Source organism: Electrophorus electricus, chromosome 13 (genome assembly GCF_041902795.1).
Source record: "Electrophorus electricus isolate QZ-2024a chromosome 13, ASM4190279v1, whole genome shotgun sequence".
Classification (NCBI taxonomy): domain Eukaryota; kingdom Metazoa; phylum Chordata; class Actinopteri; order Gymnotiformes; family Gymnotidae; genus Electrophorus; species Electrophorus electricus.
In genome coordinates this window covers 20,967,353-20,991,613 of record NC_137509.1, presented here as the reverse complement: position 1 = coordinate 20,991,613, position 24,261 = coordinate 20,967,353, and the positions used below count along the sequence as shown (strand labels likewise).

Here is a 24,261-nt window from a genome sequence, read left to right as displayed (position 1 = left end):
GATAGTTTGAGTTAATTATTCACTGCACTTCAAATTTGAACATGATAGCTTGAGCATAAATTAAAGGGATGCAATACAATCTTACAGCACCTGCTATTCCCTGGTACTAAAATATTTCTATTTAATCTGTACACTTCACATACAAGCTTGTCAGTTGCAGATTAAAGTAAAGTGATGCAACAAAAACTTACAGCATTTGCTATTCCCAGGTGCTAACAGATAGTTTTTTTAATTAATCACTGCACTTCACATCCTAGCATGTCATCTTGAAAGTAAATTAAAGTGATGCAAGAGAAGCTTACAGCATCTCGTAGTCCAAGGTGCTAACAGATAGATTTTTGAGGAATCACTGCACTTCACATTCAGGCATGTGAGTTGGAGAGTAAATGAAAGTGATGCAAAAAAAACTTACAGCATCTGCTATTCCCAGGTGCTAACAGATAGTTTTTTTTATTAATCACTGCACTTCACATTTGAGCATGTCAGCTTGAAAGTAAATTAAAGTGATGCAAGAAAAGCTTACAGCACCTGGTATTCCTAGGTAGGGTCCCACCTCAGTACTATTCAGGCCCAAACTTGCTTAGCTTCCAAGGTCAGATGAGATTGGGCGTTCTCAAGCTGGTGTGGCCGTAAGCCTTAAACGCTTACTCAAATTGCCTAATCATAGCAAATATGATCAAAGACCAATCTGACAATTTTTTTTATTAATCCCTGCACTTGACATTCTAGAATGTTATCTTGAATGTAATTAAATGATGCAATAAAAGCTTACAATACGGAGCTGGTATACGGAGGCACTAATTATTCACTGTACTTCAAATTTGAACATGATAGCTTGAACATAAATTAAAGGGATGCAAACAATCTTACAGCACCTGCTATTCCCTGGTACTAAAATATTTCTATTTAATCTGTACACTTCACATACAAGCTTGTCAGTTGCAGATTAAAGTAAAGTGATGCAACAAAAACTTACAGCATCTGCTATTCCCAGGTGCTAACAGATAGTTTATTTAATTAATCACTGCATTTCACATCCTAGCATGTCATCTTGACAGTTAATTAAAGTGATGCAAGAGAAGCTTACAGCATCTCGTAGTCCAATGTGCTAACATATAGTTTTTTGATGAATCACTGCACTTCACATTCAGGCATGTGAGTTGGAGAGTAAATGAAAGTGATGCAAAAAAAACTTACAGCATCTGCTATTCCCAGGTGCTAACAGATAGTTTGAGTTAATTATTCACTGCACTTCAAATTTGAACATGATAGCTTGAACATAAATTAAAGGGATGCAATACAATCTTACAGCACCTGCTATTCCCTGGTACTAAAATATTTCTATTTAATCTGTACACTTCACATACAAGCTTGTCAGTTGCAGATTAAAGTAAAGTGATGCAACAAAAACTTACAGCATCTGCTATTCCCAGGTGCTAACAGATAGTTTTTTTAATTAATCACTGCACTTCACATCCTAGCATATCATCTTGACAGTAAATTAAAGTGATGCAAGAGAAGCTTACAGCATCTCGTAGTCCATGGTGCTAACAGATATTTTTTTGATGAATAACTGCACTTCACATTCAGGCATGTGAGTTGGAGAGTAAATGAAAGTGATGCAAAAAAGACTTACAGCATCTGCTATTCCCAGGTGCTAACAGATAGTTTTTTTTTATTAATCACTGCACTTCACATTTGAGCATGTCAGCTTGAAAGTAAATTAAAGTGATGCAAGAAAAGCTTACAGCACCTGGTATTCCTAGGTAGGGTCCCACCTCAGTACTATCCAGACCCAAACTTGCTTAGCTTCCAAGGTCAGATGAGATCGGGCGTCCTCAAGCTGGTGCGGCCGTAAGATTTAAACACTTACTCAAATTTGCTAATCATAGCAAATATGATCAAAGACCAATCTGACAATTTTTTTTATTAATCCCTGCAATTGACATTCTAGAATGTTATCTTGAATGTAAATTAAATGATGCAATAAAAGCTTACAACATCTGGTATACGGAGGCACTAAAAGACAGTTTTTTGATGAATCACTGCACTTCACATTCAGGCATGTGAGTTGGAGAGTAAATGAAAGTGATGCAAAAAAAACTTACAGCATCTGCTATTCCCAGGTGCTAACTGATAGTTTTTTTTATTAATCACTGCACTTCACATTTGAGCATGTCAGCTTGAAAGTAAATTAAAGTGATGCAAGAAAAGCTTACAGCACCTGGTATTCCTAGGTAGGGTCCCACCTCAGTACTATCTAGGCCCAAACTTGCTTAGCTTCCAAGGTCAGATGAGATTCGGCGTTCTCAAGCTGGTGTGGCCGTAAGCCTTAAACACTTACTCAAATTGCCTAATCATAGCAAATATGATCAAAGACCAATCTGACAATTTTTTTTATTAATCCCTGCACTTGACATTCTAGAATGTTATCTTGAATGTAAATTAAATGATGCAATAAAAGCTTACAACATCTGGTATACGGAGGCACTAACAGACAGTTTTTTGATGAATCACTGCACTTCACATTCAGGCATGTGAGTTGGAGAGTAAATGAAAGTGATGCAAAAAAAAACGTACAGCATCTGCTATTCCCAGGTGCTAACAGATAGTTTAAGTTAATTATTCACTGCACTTCAAATTTGAACATGATAGCTTGAACATAAATTAAAGGGATGCAATACAATCTTACAGCACCTGCTATTCCCTGGTACTAAAATATTTCTATTTAATCTGTACACTTCACATACAAGCTTGTCAGTTGCAGATTAAAGTAAAGTGATGCAACAAAAACTTACAGCATCTGCTATTCCCAGGTGCTAACAGATAGTTTTTTTAATTAATCACTGCATTTCACATCCTAGCATGTCATCTTGACAGTAAATTAAATTGATGCGAGAGAAGCTTACAGCATCTCGTAGTCCAAGTTGCTAACAGATAGTTTTTGATGAATCACTGCACTTCACATTTAGGCACGTGAGTTGGAGAGTAAATGAAGGTGATGCAAAAAAAACTTACAGCATCTGCTATTCCCAGGTGCTAACAGATAGTTTTTTTTATTAATCACTGCACTTCACATTTGAGCATGTCAGCTTGAAAGTAAATTAAAGTGATGCAAGAAGAGCTTACAGCACCTGGTATTCCTAGGTAGAGTCCCACCTCAGTACTATCCAGGCCCAAACTTGCTTAGCTTCCAAGGTCAGATGAGATTGGGCGTTCTCAAGCTGGTGTGGCCGTAAACCTTAAACACTTACTCAAATTGCCTAATCATAGCAAATATGATCAAAGACCAATCTGACAATTTTTTTTATTAATCCCTGCACTTGACATTCTAGAATGTTATCTTGAATGTAAATTAAATGATGCAATAAAAGCTTACAACATCTGGTATACGGAGGCACTAACAGACAGTTTTTTGATGAATCACTGCACTTCACATTCAGGCATGTGAGTTGGAGAGTAAATGAAAGTGATGCAAAAAAAAACGTACAGCATCTGCTATTCCCAGGTGCTAACAGATAGTTTAAGTTAATTATTCACTGCACTTCAAATTTGAACATGATAGCTTGAACATAAATTAAAGGGATGCAATACAATCTTACAGCACCTGCTATTCCCTGGTACTAAAATATTTCTATTTAATCTGTACACTTCACATACAAGCTTGTCAGTTGCAGATTAAAGTAAAGTGATGCAACAAAAACTTACAGCATCTGCTATTCCCAGGTGCTAACAGATAGTTTTTTTAATTAATCACTGCATTTCACATCCTAGCATGTCATCTTGACAGTAAATTAAATTGATGCGAGAGAAGCTTACAGCATCTCGTAGTCCAAGTTGCTAACAGATAGTTTTTGATGAATCACTGCATTTCACATTTAGGCACGTGAGTTGGAGAGTAAATGAAAGTGATGCAAAAAAAACTTACAGCACCTGCTATTCCCAGGTGCTAACAGATAGTTTTTTTTATTAATCACTGCACTTCACATTTGAGCATGTCAGCTTGAAAGTAAATTAAAGTGATGCAATAAAAGCTTACAGCACCTGGTATTCCTAGGTAGGGTCCCACCTCAGTACTATCCAGGCCCAAACTTGCTTAGCTTCCAAGGTCAGATGAGATTGGGCGTTCTCAAGCTGGTGTGGCCGTAAGCTTTAAACACTTACTCAAATTTCCTAATCATAGCAAATATGATCAAAGACCAATCTGACAATTTTTTTTATTAATCCCTGCACTTGACATTCTAGAATGGTATCTTGAATGTAAATTAAATGATGCAATAAAAGCTTACAACATCTGGTATACGGAGGCACTAACAGAGAGTTTTTTGATGAATCACTGCACTTCACATTCAGGCATGTGAGTTGGAGAGTAAATGAAAGTGATGCAAAAAAAACTTACAGCATCTGCTATTCCCAGGTGCTAACAGATAGTTTTTTTTATTAATCATTGCATTTCACATCCTAGCATGTCATCTTGACAGTAAATTAAATTGATGCGAGAGAAGCTTACAGCATCTCGTAGTCCAAGTTGCTAACAGATAGTTTTTGATGAATCACTGCACTTCACATTTAGGCACGTGAGTTGGAGAGTAAATGAAAGTGATGCAAAAAAAACTTACAGCATCTGCTATTCCCAGGTGCTAACAGATAGTTTTTTTTATTAATCACTGCACTTCACATTTGAGCATGTCAGCTTGAAAGTAAATTAAAGTGATGCAATAAAAGCTTACAGCACCTGGTATTCCTAGGGAGGGTCCCACCTCAGTACTATCCAGTCCCAAACTTGCTTAGCTTCCAAGGTCAGATGAGATTGGGCGTTCTCAAGCTGGTGTGGCCGTAAACTTTAAACACTTACTCAAATTTCCTAATCATAGCAAATATGATCAAAGACCAATCTGACAATTTTTTTTATTAATCCCTGCACTTGACATTCTAGAATGGTATCTTGAATGTAAATTAAATGATGCAATAAAAGCTTACAACATCTGGTATACGGAGGCACTAACAGACAGTTTTTTGATGAATCACTGCACTTCACATTCAGGCACGTGAGTTGGAGAGTAATTGAAAGTGATGCAAAAAAAACTTACAGCATCTGCTATTCCCAGGTGCTAACAGATAGTTTAAGTTAATTATTCACTGCACTTCAAATTTGAACATGATAGCTTGAACATAAATTAAAGGGATGCAATACAATCTTACAGCACCTGCTATTCCCTGGTACTAAAATATTTCTATTTAATCTGTACACTTCACATACAAGCTTGTCAGTTGCAGATTAAAGTAAAGTGATGCAACAAAAACTTACAGCATCTGCTATTCCCAGGTGCTAACAGATAGTTTGAGTTAATTATTCACTGCACTTCAAATTTGAACATGATAGCTTGAACATAAATTAAAGGGATGCAATACAATCTTACAGCACCTGCTATTCCCTGGTACTAAAATATTTCTATTTAATCTGTACACTTGACATATAAGCTTGTGAGTTGCAGATTAAAGTAAAGTGATGCAACAAAAACTTACAGCATCTGCTATTCCCAGGTGCTAACAGATAGTTTGAGTTAATTATTCACTGCACTTCAAATTTGAACATGATAGCTTGAAAATAAATTAAAGGGATGCAATACAATCTTACAGCACCTGCTATTCCCTGGTACTAAAATATTTCTATTTAATCTGTACACTTCACATACAAGCTTGTCAGTTGCAGATTAAATTAAAGTGATGCAACAAAAACTTACAGCATCTGCTATTCCCAGGTGCTAACAGATAGTTTTTTTAATTAATCACTGCACTTCACATCCTAGCATGTCATCTTGACAGTAAATTAAAGTGATGCAAGAGAAGCTTACAGCATCTCGTAGTCCAAGTTGCTAACAGATAGTTTTTGATGAATCACTGCACTTCACATTTAGGCACGTGAGTTGGAGAGTAAATGAAAGTGATGCAAAAAAAACTTACAGCATCTGCTATTCCCAGGTGCTAACAGATAGTTTTTTTTATTAATCACTGCACTTCACATTTGAGCATGTCAGCTTGAAAGTAAATTAAAGTGATGCAATAAAAGCTTACAACACCTGGTATTCCTAAGTAGGGTCCCACCTCAGTACTATCCAGACCCAAACTTGCTTAGCTTCCAAGGTCAGATGAGATTGGGCGTGCTCAAGCTGGTGCGGCCGTAAGATTTAAACACTTACTCAAATTTCCTAATCATAGCAAATATGATCAAAGACCAATCTGACATTTTTTTTTATTAATCCCTGCACTTGACATTCTAGAAAGGTATCTTGAATGTAAATTAAATGATGCAATAAAAGTTTACAACATCTGGTATACGGAGGCACTAACAGACAGTTTTTTGATGAATCACTGCACTTCACATTCAGGCATGTGAGTTGGAGAGTAATTGAAAGTGATGCAAAAAAAACTTACAGCATCTGCTATTCCCAGGTGCTAACAGATAGTTTTTTTTATTAATCACTGCACTTCACATTTGAGCATGTCAGCTTGAAAGTAAATTAAAGTGATGCAATAAAAGCTTACAGCACCTGGTATTCCTAGGGAGGGTCCCACCTCAGTACTATCCAGTCCCAAACTTGCTTAGCTTCCAAGGTCAGATGAGATTGGGCGTTCTCAAGCTGGTGTGGCCGTAAACTTTAAACACTTACTCAAATTTCCTAATCATAGCAAATATGATCAAAGACCAATCTGACAATTTTTTTTATTAATCCCTGCACTTGACATTCTAGAATGGTATCTTGAATGTAAATTAAATGATGCAATAAAAGCTTACAACATCTGGTATACGGAGGCACTAACAGACAGTTTTTTGATGAATCACTGCACTTCACATTCAGGCACGTGAGTTGGAGAGTAAATGAAAGTGATGCAAAAAAAACTTACAGCATCTGCTATTCCCAGGTGCTAACAGATAGTTTTTTTTATTAATCACTGCACTTCACATTTGAGCATGTCAGCTTGAAAGTAAATTAAAGTGATGCAATAAAAGCTTACAGCACCTGGTATTCCTAAGGAGGGTCCCACCTCAGTACTATCCAGGCCCAAACTTGCTTAGCTTCCAAGGTCAGATGAGATTGGGCGTTCTCAAGCTGGTGTGGCCGTAAACTTTAAACACTTACTCAAATTTCCTAATCATAGCAAATATGATCAAAGACCAATCTGACAATTTTTTTTATTAATCCCTGCACTTGACATTCTAGAATGGTATCTTGAATGTAAATTAAATGATGCAATAAAAGCTTACAACATCTGGTATACGGAGGCACTAACAGACAGTTTTTTGATGAATCACTGCACTTCACATTCAGGCATGTGAGTTGGAGAGTAAATGAAAGTGATGCAAAAAAAAACGTACAGCATCTGCTATTCCCAGGTGCTAACAGATAGTTTAAGTTAATTATTCACTGCACTTCAAATTTGAACATGATAGCTTGAACATAAATTAAAGGGATGCAATACAATCTTACAGCACCTGCTATTCCCTGGTACTAAAATATTTCTATTTAATCTGTACACTTCACATACAAGCTTGTCAGTTGCAGATTAAAGTAAAGTGATGCAACAAAAACTTACAGCATCTGCTATTCCCAGGTGCTAACAGATAGTTTGAGTTAATTATTCACTGCACTTCAAATTTGAACATGATAGCTTGAACATAAATTAAAGGGATGCAATACAATCTTACAGCACCTGCTATTCCCTGGTACTAAAATATTTCTATTTAATCTGTACACTTGACATATAAGCTTGTGAGTTGCAGATTAAAGTAAAGTGATGCAACAAAAACTTACAGCATCTGCTATTCCCAGGTGCTAACAGATAGTTTGAGTTAATTATTCACTGCACTTCAAATTTGAACATGATAGCTTGAAAATAAATTAAAGGGATGCAATACAATCTTACAGCACCTGCTATTCCCTGGTACTAAAATATTTCTATTTAATCTGTACACTTCACATACAAGCTTGTCAGTTGCAGATTAAATTAAAGTGATGCAACAAAAACTTACAGCATCTGCTATTCCCAGGTGCTAACAGATAGTTTTTTTAATTAATCACTGCACTTCACATCCTAGCATGTCATCTTGACAGTAAATTAAAGTGATGCAAGAGAAGCTTACAGCATCTCGTAGTCCAAGTTGCTAACAGATAGTTTTTGATGAATCACTGCACTTCACATTTAGGCACGTGAGTTGGAGAGTAAATGAAAGTGATGCAAAAAAAACTTACAGCATCTGCTATTCCCAGGTGCTAACAGATAGTTTTTTTTATTAATCACTGCACTTCACATTTGAGCATGTCAGCTTGAAAGTAAATTAAAGTGATGCAATAAAAGCTTACAACACCTGGTATTCCTAAGTAGGGTCCCACCTCAGTACTATCCAGACCCAAACTTGCTTAGCTTCCAAGGTCAGATGAGATTGGGCGTGCTCAAGCTGGTGCGGCCGTAAGATTTAAACACTTACTCAAATTTCCTAATCATAGCAAATATGATCAAAGACCAATCTGACATTTTTTTTTATTAATCCCTGCACTTGACATTCTAGAAAGGTATCTTGAATGTAAATTAAATGATGCAATAAAAGCTTACAACATCTGGTATACGGAGGCACTAACAGACAGTTTTTTGATGAATCACTGCACTTCACATTCAGGCATGTGAGTTGGAGAGTAAATGAAAGTGATGCAAAAAAAACTTACAGCATCTGCTATTCCCAGGTGCTAACAGATAGTTTTTTTAATTAATCACTGCACTTCACATTTGAGCATGTCAGCTTGAAAGTAAATTAAAGTGATGCAAGAAAAGCTTACAGCACCTGGTATTCCTAGGTAGGGTCCCACCTCAGTACTATCCAGGCCCAAACTTGCTTAGCTTCCAAGGTCAGATGAGATTGGGCGTTCTCAAGCTGGTGTGGCCGTAACCCTGAAACACTTACTCAAATTGCCTAATCATAGCAAATATGATCAAAGACCAATCTGACAATTTTTTTTATTAATCCCTGCAATTGACATTCTAGAATGTTATCTTGAATGTAAATTAAATGATGCAATAAAAGCTTACAACATCTGGTATACGGAGGCACTAACAGACAGTTTTTTGATGAATCACTGCACTTCACATTCAGGCATGTGAGTTGGAGAGTAAATGAAAGTGATGCAAAAAAAACTTACAGCATCTGCTATTCCCAGGTGCTAACTGATAGTTTTTTTTATTAATCACTGCACTTCACATTTGAGCATGTCAGCTTGAAAGTAAATTAAAGTGATGCAAGAAAAGCTTACAGCACCTGGTATTCCTAGGTAGGGTCCCACCTCAGTACTATCTAGGCCCAAACTTGCTTAGCTTCCAAGGTCAGATGAGATTCGGCGTTCTCAAGCTGGTGTGGCCGTAAGCCTTAAACACTTACTCAAATTGCCTAATCATAGCAAATATGATCAAAGACCAATCTGACAATTTTTTTTATTAATCCCTGCACTTGACATTCTAGAATGTTATCTTGAATGTAAATTAAATGATGCAATAAAAGCTTACAACATCTGGTATACGGAGGCACTAACAGACAGTTTTTTGATGAATCACTGCACTTCACATTCAGGCATGTGAGTTGGAGAGTAAATGAAAGTGATGCAAAAAAAACTTACAGCATCTGCTATTCCCAGGTGCTAACAGATAGTTTTTTTTATTAATCATTGCATTTCACATCCTAGCATGTCATCTTGACAGTAAATTAAATTGATGCGAGAGAAGCTTACAGCATCTCGTAGTCCAAGTTGCTAACAGATAGTTTTTGATGAATCACTGCACTTCACATTTAGGCACGTGAGTTGGAGAGTAAATGAAAGTGATGCAAAAAAAACTTACAGCATCTGCTATTCCCAGGTGCTAACCGATAGTTTTTTTTATTAATCACTGCACTTCACATTTGAGCATGTCAGCTTGAAAGTAAATTAAAGTGATGCAATAAAAGCTTACAGCACCTGGTATTCCTAAGGAGGGTCCCACCTCAGTACTATCCAGGCCCAAACTTGCTTAACTTCCAAGGTCAGATGAGATTGGGCGTTCTCAAGATGGTGTGGCCGTAATCTTTAAACACTTACTCAAATTTCCTAATCATAGCAAATATGATCAAAGACCAATCTGACAATTTTTTTTATTAATCCCTGCACTTGACATTCTAGAATGGTATCTTGAATGTAAATTAAATGATGCAATAAAAGCTTACAACATCTGGTATACGGAGGCACTAACAGACAGTTTTTTGATGAATCACTGCACTTCACATTCAGGCATGTGAGTTGGAGAGTAAATGAAAGTGATGCAAAAAAAAACGTACAGCATCTGCTATTCCCAGGTGCTAACAGATAGTTTAAGTTAATTATTCACTGCACTTCAAATTTGAACATGATAGCTTGAACATAAATTAAAGGGATGCAATACAATCTTACAGCACCTGCTATTCCCTGGTACTAAAATATTTCTATTTAATCTGTACACTTCACATACAAGCTTGTCAGTTGCAGATTAAAGTAAAGTGATGCAACAAAAACTTACAGCATCTGCTATTCCCAGGTGCTAACAGATAGTTTTTTTAATTAATCACTGCACTTCACATCCTAGCATGTCAGCTTGAAAGTAAATTAAAGTGATGCAATAAAAGCTTACAGCACCTGGTATTCCTAGGTAGGGTCCCACCTCAGTACTATCCAGACCCAAACTTGCTTAGCTTCCAAGGTCAGATGAGATTGGGCGTGCTCAAGCTGGTGCGGCCGTAAGATTTAAACACTTACACAAATTTCCTAATCATAGCAAATATGATCAAAGACCAATCTGACAATTTTTTTTATTAATCCCTGCACTTGACATTCTAGAATGGTATCTTGAATGTAAATTAAATGATGCAATAAAAGCTTACAACATCTGGTATACGGAGGCACTAACAGACAGTTTTTTGATGAATCACTGCACTTCACATTCAGGCATGTGAGTTGGAGAGTAATTGAAAGTGATGCAAAAAAAACTTACAGCATCGGCTATTCCCAGGTGCTAACAGATAGTTTTTTTTTATTAATCACTGCACTTCACATTTGAGCATGTCAGCTTGACAGTAAATTAAAGTGATGCAAGAAGAGCTTACAGCACCTGGTATTCCTAGGTAGAGTCTCACCTCAGTACTATCCAGGCCCAAACTTGCTTAGCTTCCAAGGTCAGATGAGATTGGGCATTCTCAAGCTGGTGTGGCCGTAAGCCTTAAACACTTACTCAAATTGCCTAATCATAGCAAATATGATCAAAGACCAATCTGACATTTTTTTTTATTAATCCCTGCACTTGACATTCTAGAATGTTATCTTGAATGTAAATTAAATGATGCAATAAAAGCTTACAACATCTGGTATACGGAGGCACTAACAGACAGTTTTTTGATGAATCACTGCACTTCACATTCAGGCATGTGAGTTGGAGAGTAAATGAAAGTGATGCAAAAAAAAACGTACAGCATCTGCTATTCCCAGGTGCTAACAGATAGTTTAAGTTAATTATTCACTGCACTTCAAATTTGAACATGATAGCTTGAACATAAATTAAAGGGATGCAATACAATCTTACAGCACCTGCTATTCCCTGGTACTAAAATATTTCTATTTAATCTGTACACTTCACATACAAGCTTGTCAGTTGCAGATTAAAGTAAAGTGATGCAACAAAAACTTACAGCATCTGCTATTCCCAGGTGCTAACAGATAGTTTGAGTTAATTATTCACTGCACTTCAAATTTGAACATGATAGCTTGAAAATAAATTAAAGGGATGCAATACAATCTTACAGCACCTGCTATTCCCTGGTACTAAAATATTTCTATTTAATCTGTACACTTCACATACAAGCTTGTCAGTTGCAGATTAAATTAAAGTGATGCAACAAAAACTTACAGCATCTGCTATTCCCAGGTGCTAACAGATAGTTTTTTTAATTAATCACTGCACTTCACATCCTAGCATGTCATCTTGACAGTAAATTAAAGTGATGCAAGAGAAGCTTACAGCATCTCGTAGTCCATGGTGCTAACAGATATTTTTTTGATGAATAACTGCACTTCACATTCAGGCATGTGAGTTGGAGAGTAAATGAAAGTGATGCAAAAAAAAACTTACAGCATCTGCTATTCCCAGGTGCTAACAGATAGTTTTTTTATTAATCACTGCACTTCACATTTGAGCATGTCAGCTTGAAAGTAAATTAAAGTGATGCAATAAAAGCTTACAGCACCTGGTATTCCTAGGTAGGGTCCCACCTCAGTACTATCCAGACCCAAACTTGCTTAGCTTCCAAGGTCAGATGAGATTGGGCGTGCTCAAGCTGGTGCGGCCGTAAGATTTAAACACTTACTCAAATTTCCTAATCATAGCAAATATGATCAAAGACCAATCTGACAATTTTTTTTATTAATCCCTGCACTTGACATTCTAGAATGGTATCTTGAATGTAAATTAAATGATGCAATAAAAGCTTACAACATCTGGTATACGGAGGCACTAACAGACAGTTTTTTGATGAATCACTGCACTTCACATTCAGGCATGTGAGTTGGAGAGTAATTGAAAGTGATGCAAAAAAAACTTACAGCATCGGCTATTCCCAGGTGCTAACAGATAGTTTTTTTTTATTAATCACTGCACTTCACATTTGAGCATGTCAGCTTGACAGTAAATTAAAGTGATGCAAGAAGAGCTTACAGCACCTGGTATTCCTAGGTAGAGTCTCACCTCAGTACTATCCAGGCCCAAACTTGCTTAGCTTCCAAAGTCAGATGAGATTGGGCGTTCTCAAGCTGGTGTGGCCGTAAGCCTTAAACACTTACTCAAATTGCCTAATCATAGCAAATATGATCAAAGACCAATCTGACAATTTTTTTTATTAATCCCTGCACTTGACATTCTAGAATGTTATCTTGAATGTAAATTAAATGATGCAATAAAAGCTTACAACATCTGGTATACGGAGGCACTAACAGACAGTTTTTTGATGAATCACTGCACTTCACATTCAGGCATGTGAGTTGGAGAGTAAATGAAAGTGATGCAAAAAAAAACGTACAGCATCTGCTATTCCCAGGTGCTAACAGATAGTTTAAGTTAATTATTCACTGCACTTCAAATTTGAACATGATAGCTTGAACATAAATTAAAGGGATGCAATACAATCTTACAGCACCTGCTATTCCCTGGTACTAAAATATTTCTATTTAATCTGTACACTTCACATACAAGCTTGTCAGTTGCAGATTAAAGTAAAGTGATGCAACAAAAACTTACAGCATCTGCTATTCCCAGGTGCTAACAGATAGTTTTTTTAATTAATCACTGCACTTCACATCCTAGCATGTCATCTTGACAGTAAATTAAAGTGATGCAAGAGAAGCTTACAGCATCTCGTAGTCCATGGTGCTAACAGATATTTTTTTGATGAATAACTGCACTTCACATTCAGGCATGTGAGTTGGAGAGTAAATGAAAGTGATGCAAAAAAAACCTTACAGCATCTGCTATTCCCAGGTGCTAACAGATAGTTTTTTTTATTAATCACTGCACTTCACATTTGAGCATGTCAGCTTGAAAGTAAATTAAAGTGATGCAATAAAAGCTTACAGCACCTGGTATTCCTAGGTAGGGTCCCACCTCAGTACTATCCAGACCCAAACTTGCTTAGCTTCCAAGGTCAGATGAGATTGGGCGTTCTCAAGCTGGTGTGGCCGTAAGCTTTAAACACTTACTCAAATTTCTTAATCATAGCAAATATGATCAAAGACCAATCTGACAATTTTTTTTATTAATCCCTGCACTTGACATTCTAGAATGGTATCTTGAATGTAAATTAAATGATGCAATAAAAGCTTACAACATCTGGTATACGGAGGCACTAACAGACAGTTTTTTGATGAATCACTGCACTTCACATTCAGGCATGTGAGTTGGAGAGTAAATGAAAGTGATGCAAAAAAAAAATTACAGCATCTGCTATTCCCAGGTGCTAACAGATAGTTTGAGTTAATTATTCACTGCACTTCAAATTTGAACATGATAGCTTGAACATAAATTAAAGGGATGCAATACAATCTTACAGCACCTGCTATTCCCTGGTACTAAAATATTTCTATTTAATCTGTACACTTCACATACAAGCTTGTCAGTTGCAGATTAAAGTAAAGTGATGCAACAAAAACTTACAGCATCTGCTATTCCCAGGTGCTAACAGATAGTTTTTTTAATTAATCACTGCACTTCACATCCTAGCATGTCATCTTGAAAGTAAATTAAAGTGATGCAAGAGAAGCTTACAGCATCTCATAGTCCAAGGTGCTAACAGATAGATTTTTGAGGAATCACTGCACTTCACATTCAAGCATGTGAGTTGGAGAGTAAATGAAAGTGATGCAAAAAAAACTTATAGCATCTGCTATTCCCAGGTGCTAACAGATAGTTTTTTTTATTAATCACTGCACTTCACATTTGAGCATGTCAGCTTGAAAGTAAATTAAAGTGATGCAAGAAAAGCTTACAGCACCTGGTATTCCTAGGTAGGGTCCCACCTCAGTACTATCCAGGCCCAAACTTGCTTAGCTTCCAAGGTCAGATGAGATTGGGCGTTCTCAAGCTGGTGTGGCCGTAAGCCTTAAACACTTACTCAAATTGCCTAATCATAGCAAATATGATCAAAGACCAATCTGACAATTTTTTTTTATTAATCCCAGCACTTGACATTCTAGAATGTTATCTTGAATGTAAATTAAATGATGCAATAAAAGCTTACAACATCTGGTATACGGAGGCACTAACAGACAGTTTTTTGATGAATCACTGCACTTCACATTCAGGCATGTGAGTTGGAGAGTAAATGAAAGTGATGCAAAAAAAACATACAGCATCTGTTATTCCCAGGTGCTAACAGGTAGTTTGAGTTAATTATTCACTGCACTTCAAATTTGAACATGATAGCTTGAACATAAATTAAAGGGATGCAATACAATCTTACAGCACCTGCTATTCCCTGGTACTAAAATATTTCTATTTAATCTGTACACTTCACATACAAGCTTGTCAGTTGCAGATTAAAGTAAAGTGATGCAACAAAAACTTACAGCATCTGCTATTCCCAGGTGCTAACAGATAGTTTTTTTAATTAATCACTGCATTTCACATCCTAGCATGTCATCTTGACAGTAAATTAAAGTGATTCAAGAGAAGCTTACAGCATCTCGTAGTCCAAGGTGCTAACAGATAGTTTTTGATGAATCACTGCACTTCACATTCAGGCATGTGAGTTGGAGAGTAAATGAAAGTGATGCAAAAAAAACTTACAGCATCTGCTATTCCCAGGTGCTAACAGATAGTTTTTTTTATTAATCACTGCACTTCACATTTGAGCATGTCAGCTTGAAAGTAAATTAAAGTGATGCAAGAAGATCTTACAGCACCTGGTATTCCTAGGTAGAGTCCCACCTCAGTACTATCCAGGCCCAAACTTGCTTAGCTTCCAAGGTCAGATGAGATTGGGCGTTCTCAAGCTGGTGTGGCCGTAAGCCTTAACCACTTACTCAAATTGCCTAATCATAGCAAATATGATCAAAGACCAATCTGACAATTTTTTTTATTAATCCCTGCACTTGACATTCTTGAATGTTATCTTGAATGTAAATTAAATGATGCAATAAAAGCTTACAACATCTGGTATACGGAGGCACTAACAGACAGTTTTTTGATGAATCACTGCACTTCACATTCAGGCATGTGAGTTGGAGAGTAAATGAAAGTGATGCAAAAAAAACGTACAGCATCTGCTATTCCCAGGTGCTAACAGATAGTTTGAGTTAATTATTCACTGCACTTCAAATTTGAACATGATAGCTTGAACATAAATTAAAGGGATGCAATACAATCTTACAGCACCTGCTATTCCCTGGTACTAAAATATTTCTATTTAATCTGTACACTTCACATACAAGCTTGTCAGTTGCAGATTAAAGTAAAGTGATGCAACAAAAACTTACAGCATCTGCTATTCCCAGGTGCTAACAAATAGTTTTTTTAATTAATCACTGCACTTCACATCCTAGCATTTCATCTTGACAGTAAATTAAAGTGATTCAAGAGAAGCTTACAGCATCTCGTAGTCCAAGGTGCTAACTGATAGATTTTTGAGGAATCACTGCACTTCACATTCAAGCATGTGAGTTGGAGAGTAAATGAAAGTGATGCAAAAAAAACTTATAGCATCTGCTATTCCCAGGTGCTAACAGATAGTTTTTTTTATTAATCACTGCACTTCACATTTGAGCATGTCAGCTTGAAAGTAAATTAAAGTGATGCAAGAAAAGCTTACAGCACCTGGTATTCCTAGGTAGGGTCCCACCTCAGTACTATCCAGGCCCAAACCTGCTTAGCTTCCAAGGTCAGATGAGATTAGGCGTTCTCAAGCTGGTGTGGCCGTAAGCCTTAAACACTTACTCAAATTGCCTAATCATAGCAAATATGATCAAAGACCAATCTGACAATTTTTTTTATTAATCCCTGCACTTGACATTCTAGAATGTTATCTTGAATGTAAATTAAATGATGCAATAAAAGCTTACAACATCTGGTATACGGAGGCGCTAACAGACAGTATTTTGATGAATCACTGCACTTCACATTCAGGCATGTGAGTTGGAGAGTAAATGAAAGTGATGCAAAAAAAACTTACAGCATCGGCTATTCCCAGGTGCTAACAGATAGTTTTTTTTATTAATCACTGCACTTCACATTTGAGCATGTCAGCTTGAAAGTAAATTAAAGTGATGCAAGAAAAGCTTACATCACCTGGTATTCCTAGGTAGGGTCCCACCTCAGTACTATACAGGCCCAAACTTGCTTAGTTTCCAAGGTCAGATGAGATTGGGCGTTCTCAAGATGGTGTGGCCGTAAGCCTTAAACACTTACTCAAATTGCGTAATCATAGCAAATATGATCAAAGACCAATCTGACAATTTTTTTAATTAATCCCTGCACTTGACATTCTTGAATGTTATCTTGAATGTAAATTAAATGATGCAATAAAAGCTTACAACATCTGGTATACGGAGGCACTAACAGACAGTTTTTTGATGAATCACTGCACTTCACATTCAGGCATGTGAGTTGGAGAGTAAATGAAAGTGATGCAAAAAAAACGTACAGCATCTGCTATTCCCAGGTGCTAACAGATAGTTTGACTTAATTATTCACTGCACTTCAAATTTGAACATGATAGCTTGAACATAAATTAAAGGGATGCAATACAATCTTATAGCACCTGCTATTCCCTGGTACTAAAATATTTCTATTTAATCTGTACACTTCACATACAAGCTTGTCAGTTGCAGATTAAAGTAAAGTGATGCAACAAAAACTTACAGCATCTGCTATTCCCAGGTGCTAACAGATAGTTTTTTTAATTAATCACTGCACTTCACATTTGAGCATGTCATCTTGAAAGTAAATTAAAGTGATGCAAGAGAAGCTTACAGCATCTCGTAGTCCAAGGTGCTAACAGATAGATTTTTGAGGAATCACTGCACTTCACATTCAAGCATGTGAGTTGGAGAGTAAATGAAAGTGATGCAAAAAAAACTTATAGCATCTGCTATTCCCAGGTGCTAACAGATAGTTTTTTTTATTAATCACTGCACTTCACATTTGAGCATGTCAGCTTGAAAGTAAATTAAAGTGATGCAAGAAAAGCTTACAGCACCTGGTATTCCTAGGTAGGGTCCCACCTCAGTACTATCCAGGCCCAAACTTGCTTAGCTTCCAAGGTCAGATGAGATTGGGCGTTCTCAAGCTGGTGTGGCCGTAAGCCTTAAACACTTACTCAAATTGCCTAATCATAGCAAATATGATCAAAGACCAATCTGACAATTTTTTTTATTAATCCCTGCACTTGACATTCTAGAATGTTATCTTGAATGTAAATTACATGATGCAATAAAAGCTTACAACATCTGGTATACGGAGGCACTAACAGACAGTTTTTTGATGAATCACTGCACTTCACATTCAGGCATGTGAGTTGGAGAGTAAATGAAAGTGATGCAAAAAAAACGTACAGCATCTGCTATTTCCAGGTGCTAACAGATAGTTTGAGTTAATTATTCACTGCACTTCAAATTTGAACATGATAGCTTGAACATAAATTAAAGGGATGCAATACAATTTTACAGCACCTGCTATTCCCTGGTACTAAAATATTTCTATTTAATCTGTACACTTCACATACAAGCTTGTCAGTTGCAGATTAAAGTAAAGTGATGCAACAAAAACTTACAGCATCTGCTATTCCCAGGTGCTAACAGATAGTTTTTTTAATTAATCACTGCATTTCACATCCTAGCATGTCATCTTGACAATAAATTAAAGTGATTCAAGAGAAGCTTACAGCATCTCGTAGTCCAAGGTGCTAACAGATAGATTTTTGAGGAATCACTGCACTTCACATTCAAGCATGTGAGTTGGAGAGTAAATGAAAGTGATGCAAAAAAAACTTATAGCATCTGCTATTCCCAGGTGCTAACAGATAGTTTTTTTTATTAATCACTGCACTTCACATTTGAGCATGTCAGCTTGAAAGTAAATTAAAGTGATGCAAGAAAAGCTTACAGCACCTGGTATTCCTAAGTAGGGTCCCACCTCAGTACTATCCAGGCCCAAACCTGCTTAGCTTCCAAGGTCAGAGGAGATTGGGCGTTCTCAAGCTGGTGTGGCCGTAAGCCTTAAACACTTACTCAAATTGCCTAATCATAGCAAATATGATCAAAGACCAATCTGACAATTTTTTTTATTAATCCCTGCACTTGACATTCTAGAATGTTATCTTGAATGTAAATTAAATGATGCAATAAAAGCTTACAACATCTGGTATACGGAGGCACTAACAGACAGTTTTTTGATGAATCACTGCACTTCACATTCAGGCATGTGAGTTGGAGAGTAATTGAAAGTGATGCAAAAAAAACTTACAGCATCGGCTATTCCCAGGTGCTAACAGATAGTTTTTTTTTATTAATCACTGCACTTCACATTTGAGCATGTCAGCTTGAAAGTAAATTAAAGTGATGCAAGAAAAGCTTACAGCACCTGGTATTCCTAGGTAGAGCCCCACCTCAGTACTATCCAGGCCCAAACTTGCTTAGTTTCCAAGGTCAGATGAGATTGGGCGTTCTCAAGATGGTGTGGCCGTAAGCCTTAAACACTTACTCAAATTGCGTAATCATAGCAAATATGATCAAAGACCAATCTGACAATTTTTTTAATTAATCCCTGCACTTGACATTCTTGAATGTTATCTTGAATGTAAATTAAATGATGCAATAAAAGCTTACAACATCTGGTATACGGAGGCACTAACAGACAGTTTTTTGATGAATCACTGCACTTCACATTCAGGCATGTGAGTTGGAGAGTAAATGAAAGTGATGCAAAAAAAACGTACAGCATCTGCTATTCCCAGGTGCTAACAGATAGTTTGACTTAATTATTCACTGCACTTCAAATTTGAACATGATAGCTTGAACATAAATTAAAGGGATGCAATACAATCTTATAGCACCTGCTATTCCCTGGTACTAAAATATTTCTATTTAATCTGTACACTTCACATACAAGCTTGTCAGTTGCAGATTAAAGTAAAGTGATGCAACAAAAACTTACAGCATCTGCTATTCCCAGGTGCTAACAGATAGTTTTTTTAATTAATCACTGCACTTCACATTTGAGCATGTCATCTTGAAAGTAAATTAAAGTGATGCAAGAGAAGCTTACAGCATCTCGTAGTCCAAGGTGCTAACAGATAGATTTTTGAGGAATCACTGCACTTCACATTCAAGCATGTGAGTTGGAGAGTAAATGAAAGTGATGCAAAAAAAACTTATAGCATCTGCTATTCCCAGGTGCTAACAGATAGTTTTTTTTATTAATCACTGCACTTCACATTTGAGCATGTCAGCTTGAAAGTAAATTAAAGTGATGCAAGAAAAGCTTACAGCACCTGGTATTCCTAGGTAGGGTCCCACCTCAGTACTATCCAGGCCCAAACTTGCTTAGCTTCCAAGGTCAGATGAGATTGGGCGTTCTCAAGCTGGTGTGGCCGTAAGCCTTAAACACTTACTCAAATTGCCTAATCATAGCAAATATGATCAAAGACCAATCTGACAATTTTTTTTATTAATCCCTGCACTTGACATTCTAGAATGTTATCTTGAATGTAAATTACATGATGCAATAAAAGCTTACAACATCTGGTATACGGAGGCACTAACAGACAGTTTTTTGATGAATCACTGCACTTCACATTCAGGCATGTGAGTTGGAGAGTAAATGAAAGTGATGCAAAAAAAACGTACAGCATCTGCTATTTCCAGGTGCTAACAGATAGTTTGAGTTAATTATTCACTGCACTTCAAATTTGAACATGATAGCTTGAACATAAATTAAAGGGATGCAATACAATTTTACAGCACCTGCTATTCCCTGGTACTAAAATATTTCTATTTAATCTGTACACTTCACATACAAGCTTGTCAGTTGCAGATTAAAGTAAAGTGATGCAACAAAAACTTACAGCATCTGCTATTCCCAGGTGCTAACAGATAGTTTTTTTAATTAATCACTGCATTTCACATCCTAGCATGTCATCTTGACAATAAATTAAAGTGATTCAAGAGAAGCTTACAGCATCTCGTAGTCCAAGGTGCTAACAGATAGATTTTTGAGGAATCACTGCACTTCACATTCAAGCATGTGAGTTGGAGAGTAAATGAAAGTGATGCAAAAAAAACTTATAGCATCTGCTATTCCCAGGTGCTAACAGATAGTTTTTTTTATTAATCACTGCACTTCACATTTGAGCATGTCAGCTTGAAAGTAAATTAAAGTGATGCAAGAAAAGCTTACAGCACCTGGTATTCCTAAGTAGGGTCCCACCTCAGTACTATCCAGGCCCAAACCTGCTTAGCTTCCAAGGTCAGAGGAGATTGGGCGTTCTCAAGCTGGTGTGGCCGTAAGCCTTAAACACTTACTCAAATTGCCTAATCATAGCAAATATGATCAAAGACCAATCTGACAATTTTTTTTATTAATCCCTGCACTTGACATTCTAGAATGTTATCTTGAATGTAAATTAAATGATGCAATAAAAGCTTACAACATCTGGTATACGGAGGCACTAACAGACAGTTTTTTGATGAATCACTGCACTTCACATTCAGGCATGTGAGTTGGAGAGTAATTGAAAGTGATGCAAAAAAAACTTACAGCATCGGCTATTCCCAGGTGCTAACAGATAGTTTTTTTTTATTAATCACTGCACTTCACATTTGAGCATGTCAGCTTGAAAGTAAATTAAAGTGATGCAAGAAAAGCTTACAGCACCTGGTATTCCTAGGTAGAGCCCCACCTCAGTACTATCCAGGCCCAAACTTGCTTAGTTTCCAAGGTCAGATGAGATTGGGCGTTCTCAAGATGGTGTGGCCGTAAGCCTTAAACACTTACTCAAATTGCGTAATCATAGCAAATATGATCAAAGACCAATCTGACAATTTTTTTAATTAATCCCTGCACTTGACATTCTTGAATGTTATCTTGAATGTAAATTAAATGATGCAATAAAAGCTTACAACATCTGGTATACGGAGGCACTAACAGACAGTTTTTTGATGAATCACTGCACTTCACATTCAGGCATGTGAGTTGGAGAGTAAATGAAAGTGATGCAAAAAAAACGTACAGCATCTGCTATTCCCAGGTGCTAACAGATAGTTTGACTTAATTATTCACTGCACTTCAAATTTGAACATGATAGCTTGAACATAAATTAAAGGGATGCAATACAATCTTATAGCACCTGCTATTCCCTGGTACTAAAATATTTCTATTTAATCTGTACACTTCACATACAAGCTTGTCAGTTGCAGATTAAAGTAAAGTGATGCAACAAAAACTTACAGCATCTGCTATTCCCAGGTGCTAACAGATAGTTTTTTTAATTAATCACTGCACTTCACATTTGAGCATGTCATCTTGAAAGTAAATTAAAGTGATGCAAGAGAAGCTTACAGCATCTCGTAGTCCAAGGTGCTAACAGATAGATTTTTGAGGAATCACTGCACTTCACATTCAAGCATGTGAGTTGGAGAGTAAATGAAAGTGATGCAAAAAAAACTTATAGCATCTGCTATTCCCAGGTGCTAACAGATAGTTTTTTTTATTAATCACTGCACTTCACATTTGAGCATGTCAGCTTGAAAGTAAATTAAAGTGATGCAAGAAAAGCTTACAGCACCTGGTATTCCTAGGTAGGGTCCCACCTCAGTACTATCCAGGCCCAAACTTGCTTAGCTTCCAAGGTCAGATGAGATTGGGCGTTCTCAAGCTGGTGTGGCCGTAAGCCTTAAACACTTACTCAAATTGCCTAATCATAGCAAATATGATCAAAGACCAATCTGACAATTTTTTTTATTAATCCCTGCACTTGACATTCTAGAATGTTATCTTGAATGTAAATTACATGATGCAATAAAAGCTTACAACATCTGGTATACGGAGGCACTAACAGACAGTTTTTTGATGAATCACTGCACTTCACATTCAGGCATGTGAGTTGGAGAGTAAATGAAAGTGATGCAAAAAAAACGTACAGCATCTGCTATTTCCAGGTGCTAACAGATAGTTTGAGTTAATTATTCACTGCACTTCAAATTTGAACATGATAGCTTGAACATAAATTAAAGGGATGCAATACAATTTTACAGCACCTGCTATTCCCTGGTACTAAAATATTTCTATTTAATCTGTACACTTCACATACAAGCTTGTCAGTTGCAGATTAAAGTAAAGTGATGCAACAAAAACTTACAGCATCTGCTATTCCCAGGTGCTAACAGATAGTTTTTTTAATTAATCACTGCATTTCACATCCTAGCATGTCATCTTGACAGTAAATTAAAGTGATTCAAGAGAAGCTTACAGCATCTCGTAGTCCAAGGTGCTAACAGATAGATTTTTGAGGAATCACTGCACTTCACATTCAAGCATGTGAGTTGGAGAGTAAATGAAAGTGATGCAAAAAAAACTTATAGCATCTGCTATTCCCAGGTGCTAACAGATAGTTTTTTTTATTAATCACTGCACTTCACATTTGAGCATGTCAGCTTGAAAGTAAATTAAAGTGATGCAAGAAAAGCTTACAGCACCTGGTATTCCTAAGTAGGGTCCCACCTCAGTACTATCCAGGCCCAAACCTGCTTAGCTTCCAAGGTCAGATGAGATTGGGCGTTCTCAAGCTGGTGTGGCCGTAAGCCTTAAACACTTACTCAAATTGCCTAATCATAGCAAATATGATCAAAGACCAATCTGACAATTTTTTTTATTAATCCCTGCACTTGACATTCTAGAATGTTATCTTGAATGTAAATTAAATGATGCAATAAAAGCTTACAACATCTGGTATACGGAGGCACTAACAGACAGTTTTTTGATGAATCACTGCACTTCACATTCAGGCATGTGAGTTGGAGAGTAATTGAAAGTGATGCAAAAAAAACTTACAGCATCGGCTATTCCCAGGTGCTAACAGATAGTTTTTTTTTATTAATCACTGCACATCACATTTGAGCATGTCAGCTTGAAAGTAAATTAAAGTGATGCAAGAAAAGCTTACAGCACCTGGTATTCCTAGGTAGAGCCCCACCTCAGTACTATCCAGGCCCAAACTTGCTTAGCTTCCAAGGTAAGATGAGATTGGGCGTTCTCAAGCTGGTGTGGCCGTAAGCCTTAAGCACTTACTCAAATTGCCTAATCATAGCAAATATGATCAAAGACCAATCTGACAATTTTTTTTATTAATCCCTGCACTTGACATTCTAGAATGTTATCTTGAATGTAAATTAAATGATGCAATAAAAGCTTACAACATCTGGTATACGGAGGCACTAACAGACAGTTTTTTGATGAATCACTGCACTTCACATTCAGGCATGTGAGTTGGAGAGTAAATGAAAGTGATGCAAAAAAAATGTACAGCATCTGCTATTCCCAGGTGCTATCAGATAGTTTGAGTTAATTATTCACTGCACTTCAAATTTGAACATGATAGCTTGAACATACATTAAAGGGATGCAATACAATCTTACAGCACCTGCTATTCCCTGGTACTAAAATATTTCTATTTAA

General features: G+C 36.8%; 5 non-coding genes and 26 pseudogenes across 5 annotated transcripts; all 31 read right to left on the bottom strand.

Moving 5' to 3' along the window:
• Nucleotides 1-516: 516 nt before the first annotated feature.
• On the bottom strand, nucleotides 517-635 carry LOC145646693 (5S ribosomal RNA; annotated as a pseudogene).
• A 1,106-nt stretch (nucleotides 636-1,741) lies between these two features.
• Nucleotides 1,742-1,860, bottom strand: LOC145643853 (5S ribosomal RNA; annotated as a pseudogene).
• Nucleotides 1,861-2,212: 352 nt separating this feature from the next.
• On the bottom strand, nucleotides 2,213-2,331 carry LOC145650317 (5S ribosomal RNA; annotated as a pseudogene).
• Nucleotides 2,332-3,122: 791 nt separating this feature from the next.
• LOC145646930 (5S ribosomal RNA) lies at nucleotides 3,123-3,241 on the bottom strand (annotated as a pseudogene).
• A 791-nt stretch (nucleotides 3,242-4,032) lies between these two features.
• Nucleotides 4,033-4,151, bottom strand: LOC145649290 (5S ribosomal RNA). Its single transcript, XR_014116568.1, has one exon. It is a non-coding gene; the product is annotated as a 5S ribosomal RNA (ribosomal RNA).
• A 572-nt stretch (nucleotides 4,152-4,723) lies between these two features.
• Nucleotides 4,724-4,842, bottom strand: LOC145650038 (5S ribosomal RNA; annotated as a pseudogene).
• Nucleotides 4,843-6,068: 1,226 nt separating this feature from the next.
• On the bottom strand, nucleotides 6,069-6,187 carry LOC145644007 (5S ribosomal RNA; annotated as a pseudogene).
• Nucleotides 6,188-6,539: 352 nt separating this feature from the next.
• LOC145650037 (5S ribosomal RNA) lies at nucleotides 6,540-6,658 on the bottom strand (annotated as a pseudogene).
• A 352-nt stretch (nucleotides 6,659-7,010) lies between these two features.
• LOC145647702 (5S ribosomal RNA) lies at nucleotides 7,011-7,129 on the bottom strand (annotated as a pseudogene).
• Nucleotides 7,130-8,356: 1,227 nt separating this feature from the next.
• LOC145644006 (5S ribosomal RNA) lies at nucleotides 8,357-8,475 on the bottom strand (annotated as a pseudogene).
• Nucleotides 8,476-8,827: 352 nt separating this feature from the next.
• Nucleotides 8,828-8,946, bottom strand: LOC145648284 (5S ribosomal RNA; annotated as a pseudogene).
• Nucleotides 8,947-9,298: 352 nt separating this feature from the next.
• Nucleotides 9,299-9,417, bottom strand: LOC145650316 (5S ribosomal RNA; annotated as a pseudogene).
• Nucleotides 9,418-9,989: 572 nt separating this feature from the next.
• On the bottom strand, nucleotides 9,990-10,108 carry LOC145648511 (5S ribosomal RNA; annotated as a pseudogene).
• Nucleotides 10,109-10,679: 571 nt separating this feature from the next.
• LOC145650617 (5S ribosomal RNA) lies at nucleotides 10,680-10,798 on the bottom strand (annotated as a pseudogene).
• A 353-nt stretch (nucleotides 10,799-11,151) lies between these two features.
• LOC145649642 (5S ribosomal RNA) lies at nucleotides 11,152-11,270 on the bottom strand (annotated as a pseudogene).
• Nucleotides 11,271-12,280: 1,010 nt separating this feature from the next.
• LOC145650616 (5S ribosomal RNA) lies at nucleotides 12,281-12,399 on the bottom strand (annotated as a pseudogene).
• Nucleotides 12,400-12,752: 353 nt separating this feature from the next.
• LOC145650027 (5S ribosomal RNA) lies at nucleotides 12,753-12,871 on the bottom strand (annotated as a pseudogene).
• Nucleotides 12,872-13,664: 793 nt separating this feature from the next.
• LOC145648104 (5S ribosomal RNA) lies at nucleotides 13,665-13,783 on the bottom strand (annotated as a pseudogene).
• A 792-nt stretch (nucleotides 13,784-14,575) lies between these two features.
• Nucleotides 14,576-14,694, bottom strand: LOC145649279 (5S ribosomal RNA). The gene has a single exon (XR_014116567.1). It is a non-coding gene; the product is annotated as a 5S ribosomal RNA (ribosomal RNA).
• A 791-nt stretch (nucleotides 14,695-15,485) lies between these two features.
• On the bottom strand, nucleotides 15,486-15,604 carry LOC145647957 (5S ribosomal RNA; annotated as a pseudogene).
• A 791-nt stretch (nucleotides 15,605-16,395) lies between these two features.
• Nucleotides 16,396-16,514, bottom strand: LOC145648424 (5S ribosomal RNA; annotated as a pseudogene).
• A 352-nt stretch (nucleotides 16,515-16,866) lies between these two features.
• Nucleotides 16,867-16,985, bottom strand: LOC145643994 (5S ribosomal RNA; annotated as a pseudogene).
• Nucleotides 16,986-17,776: 791 nt separating this feature from the next.
• LOC145649268 (5S ribosomal RNA) lies at nucleotides 17,777-17,895 on the bottom strand. The gene has a single exon (XR_014116566.1). It is a non-coding gene; the product is annotated as a 5S ribosomal RNA (ribosomal RNA).
• Nucleotides 17,896-18,686: 791 nt separating this feature from the next.
• Nucleotides 18,687-18,805, bottom strand: LOC145649255 (5S ribosomal RNA; annotated as a pseudogene).
• A 353-nt stretch (nucleotides 18,806-19,158) lies between these two features.
• On the bottom strand, nucleotides 19,159-19,277 carry LOC145649406 (5S ribosomal RNA; annotated as a pseudogene).
• A 791-nt stretch (nucleotides 19,278-20,068) lies between these two features.
• On the bottom strand, nucleotides 20,069-20,187 carry LOC145649257 (5S ribosomal RNA). Its single transcript, XR_014116565.1, has one exon. It is a non-coding gene; the product is annotated as a 5S ribosomal RNA (ribosomal RNA).
• A 791-nt stretch (nucleotides 20,188-20,978) lies between these two features.
• Nucleotides 20,979-21,097, bottom strand: LOC145649254 (5S ribosomal RNA; annotated as a pseudogene).
• Nucleotides 21,098-21,450: 353 nt separating this feature from the next.
• On the bottom strand, nucleotides 21,451-21,569 carry LOC145649405 (5S ribosomal RNA; annotated as a pseudogene).
• Nucleotides 21,570-22,360: 791 nt separating this feature from the next.
• On the bottom strand, nucleotides 22,361-22,479 carry LOC145649245 (5S ribosomal RNA). The gene has a single exon (XR_014116563.1). It is a non-coding gene; the product is annotated as a 5S ribosomal RNA (ribosomal RNA).
• Nucleotides 22,480-23,270: 791 nt separating this feature from the next.
• Nucleotides 23,271-23,389, bottom strand: LOC145647451 (5S ribosomal RNA; annotated as a pseudogene).
• A 353-nt stretch (nucleotides 23,390-23,742) lies between these two features.
• On the bottom strand, nucleotides 23,743-23,861 carry LOC145649831 (5S ribosomal RNA; annotated as a pseudogene).
• Between the last annotated feature and the right edge of the window lie 400 nt (nucleotides 23,862-24,261).